We start from the raw sequence: 3,871 nt of genomic DNA, 5'->3' as shown, positions 1-3,871 counted from the left end.
TCGTTCGTAGAGATGCGCAGCTGCAGCGCCCGTCACCTCCCCAGAAATGCAGCTCTGGGAAAATGGTTAAACCCGAATTATTTGTAGCGATTTTTTAGTCACAGGGCTGTACGGGAAGGTTCTGTGTTTCCTGCTAAGGTAAAGGTTAATGCATTTTTCCGGCCGCAGACCCCCTTTTATATAAGCAAATTCTAAAATATTGAGAGCAGTAATTGATTCATAATGATCCATAAATCGATGCGAGGAAGGGGCCGAGGGTGTTTATTTATTTTATTCCTAAAGCTGCAAGTAAAGTAGCTCTGACATCGTGTGGGGATGAAGGGGAGGAGTTGTTTAGCTGTGCGGGGTCATCCATCATCACTGTCGCGGGGACTCTGCCCAGAGCAGCGACCTCCCTTCTGTCTCTCTTTCTCGCCACCAAAACTATTAATATTAAAATCCGCCTTCAAACCTTTCCCCCGCCAGTCTCGAATCTCGCACGGTTCTCCTCGGCTCAAAGGCGCTGGGCTTCGCCAGCCTGGCAGCCGATAGCCCTCGTTCGGCGCCGCTGGGGTTCGCCCCCCGCTTCCCCCAGCAATAGGGACAAGGACAGGAGCACAAAGTGCCGGCCCAAGCCTCGGCAGCCGTCCCCGCTCCCCAGGCGGCCTCCCCCGGCCTGTCGGAGCCCACCGCTCCCTCCCCGGTGAAGCGGCCGCGGCGGCGGGGGGGATTCCGCCCGCCCTCCCCCGGCAGGAGCAGCGGGTGCGGGCCGGCCCCGCTCCGGGCCCCCAAACCCCTCCGTGCCCCGGGGGCTGCGAGGCCGAGGGGCAGCGCCGCACGGAGAGCGGGGGCCGGCGCGTCCCGGCTGCTGGGTGCCCCCGCCGCATCCCGTGCCCGGCCCCCTCCCCGGCCCCGGCCCTCGCAAACCTGGTCGGGGGCAGTTTGCTCGCTCGCTCTGCCGCCGGGAGGGAAAGTGGGGGGGGGGACAGCGCTTGGCTCCCCCGGCATCGCCTCTTCGGCCCCGCAGCGGCCGCTCGCCGCGGCGGGCAGGACTGGGGGCGGCTGCGCGGGCGGAGGTGCGCTTCCCTCCTCTCTTCGCGTTAACCGCAGCGAAATCTGGAAGAAAAACCCCTCGTTTGCGGTGACTGCAACCCCCCGGCCCAGACCCGCTCAGGGAAAATGGAGTTTGGGATTATAAACATGTGTGTGTGTAAACAAAAGGTGTTTCTTCTGTTACCCTTCGTTTCCCATAGCATAAGCAATTTTTATTCAGACTAGAGTATTTTCTTTAACACTATACCGCTGTCAAAACATTATTCCCGTTTTGGTTGATTTTGACAGCTGAGCAGTTTTTAAAAATACCAAAATCGGAACCTTCCGTGCTAAACAGTAAATCTCAGATGGAGAAATCTCTGCGCGTTATTGTACCTTGGATCGCAGCAGCACGTCTCACGGTGAGCACAGCCCAAAAGGGGAAGAAAACGAGAAAGAAAATAAAGGACAACACAGCAACATCAACGTTTAGTTCAACATAAACCCAACAATCTACTACGGATAAATCGTTCCCTGTCCTTCTACCTGGGCGAGGACGTTTTCTGGCATTTCTCCTAAAACTGTGAAGAAAAGATCTGCAAGAAAATAAAGTCCTGATTAAAAACATAGCCTCCCTCTTAACGTGCTGACACAACAAACCTTGCCTTCTTATTTCCCGCATCCACAGTGACCAGAATGTGAAAACTGGGACCCAGGGCATGCTCTTCTTTCGGGACTTAGGGGTCGACGTGATTTTAACCGGGACAGAGACTATCCAAGCCTAGTGTAGAATTACCATTCTTTACATTTCATACGGGTGCCCTAAAATGACGCCCACAAAGCAGGACCCGACTGCTAAATAAATCCTCACACCCATTCCACTGGCATCCTCCCTTCTGTTGCCAGCAACGTGGGTCCATTTACTCAGCTCAGAAATTAAACATTAACACCGAGGCTGAACCTCTCGCGGCATTCTGGCGTTAAAAGTTGTCAGCCCAAGTTTTTAATAACATGCCAGCCATTTGGAACGAGGAGGAGGACAGCGGAGAAGGGTCACAAATCTACAAATGGTTAAAGAAGTAACACTGGCTTCCTAGAAAGTTAATTCCAACCCCTTTCCCACTCCCCTCCGCCCGAAATAAAGGCAAAGCCTTTCCTTGCTCCTTGGGCCCCATCCTGCTCCCGCTGACTGAGCAGTGCCACCAAGCTCTGGGAAAGCAGGCTGTCTTTCTAGCAGTGACAATCCCCCCTCCTCCCTCCAACTCAAACTCTCCTTCACTTTCTTCCAAATGCCACAGGCTTTCGTTTAAGTAAAACCAACCCTCACCCAGGATTCTGCACCAGCTATTTATATTCAAAATGTCAAATTAACATTTTCCCTCATTAGCTGAGGGTCTCTATTCCCCCCCCCCCCCCTTTTTTTTTTCTTTTTTTTTAACAAATGAAGAAAAGAAAAGCAATAAAACCATCTCAAAAGCTACATTGTGCAATCCTCACACAGGTAAAACTCTCATTAAAGTCAAAGCTGCTTTGCTCTTCCTGAAACTTCCGAACCTACGCCTGGGTTACAGCCATTCTTCAGTGCCGAGCTAAGTAGCTGGAGTTAAGGACGGCAGTGGCTGTGCATGCACATGCACTTACACATACATAGACACGTACACGTACACTTAACACACATGGCTTACTGGTCTTGCACATGGGCCTTCACAACTCACACAGAGCTTCTATGTTATTAGCAGATAGTACAGACATTAGACACAGCTCTCTGAAATACAAGCTGGTGAGAAAATAGTTTGAGTTTTGTTTAGTCTGGTATGAAAATAATATCGATAATCAGCAGAAATATATAACCTCAGATGTTCTTTCACCCAATTATTCTATTAATGCTGATGACAGGCTTGTTTCTGATTTTTCCAACCTTTCTTTTCAATGATCATGAAGAAATATATTTGAGACATCTCTCCCAATAACTTCAGTCTCGATTAAGCATGATTAAAAACACAAAAGCCTAACAAAAAATCAAAAATGAAATATTTATTACCGCATTTTGTGACTTAACACCTTTTTTTTTTTTTTTTTTTTTTTTTTTTTAAAACATAACGTCACAGTCCTCATACAAGTATTTTAATGTAAATTTTGACAAAGCTTAAAGGTAACAGCATTTTCTTCTAGTGAGGAACACGTGCTGAGAAAGGAAGAATTCATGGACATACAATACCAATTCCACAGCAGATCTGATACTAGCAAAAACATTCTTTTTTTTTTTTTCAATTGAGGTAAACACATAGAATATCTAACATGAAACAATTAATAGACCGAACTCTGTACGAAGTTTGTTACAGTATTCTCTTGCTTTTTTTTCCCAAGCTTTGAGTTCATGATAAAGTTCTAGGTTTGGTGCAAAGACCGTTAGTAACTTCTTTCATTGAGGAAAGCTGCCCAACTTTTAGTTATGTTTTGTCCAAAGCCAAGGCTCAGAACTACTGGAAGAAGCTCCTGCTCTGTCTGTTTTGTCTTTTAAATCTTCACCTGCAAGCTCTTTGAAGAAGAGTCCAAAAAAAAAAAAAAAAAAAAAGACGGGAGGAATGGGGGGAGAATAGGGAGAGACTTAATGAAGCACAAACTATAAAGATCTGTTTGAAACTAAAGGACACATTTTATGAAGGAACAAAACGAGGGAATGGCAAGGCCTTCTTGGAACAGTCTTCTGAGTGATGAGAGACCCAGCAAGACTTTTCGTCTTCATCTCCAGGGTAGTTCTTTTCTCACTGGCCAAAACAGGTCTTTCAAGGTCTTTCATGGATAGTGACTTCACTGCTGAACCAAAACAGTCATTCTTTTGGGAACAACACACATAGTG

General features: G+C 47.5%; 1 protein-coding gene across 3 annotated transcripts in view; it reads right to left on the bottom strand.

Annotated features, from left to right (window-relative positions):
- Positions 1 to 3,025: 3,025 nt before the first annotated feature.
- Positions 3,026 to 3,871, bottom strand: part of MEIS2 (Meis homeobox 2) — a 171,319-nt gene continuing 170,473 nt past the window's right edge. For all 3 annotated transcript variants that reach the window (XM_068684338.1, XM_068684340.1, XM_068684339.1), the window contains one exon: positions 3,026 to 3,871. This exon is cut by the window's right edge and continues 667 nt beyond it. The gene's annotated coding sequence lies outside the window, so the exon portion shown is untranslated.

The sequence above is a fragment of the Anas acuta genome, chromosome 5 (genome assembly GCF_963932015.1).
Source record: "Anas acuta chromosome 5, bAnaAcu1.1, whole genome shotgun sequence".
Taxonomy (NCBI): Eukaryota; Metazoa; Chordata; class Aves; order Anseriformes; family Anatidae; genus Anas; species Anas acuta.
Note: the sequence above shows the minus strand (reverse complement) of the source record. Positions and strands in the feature narration are given on the sequence as shown.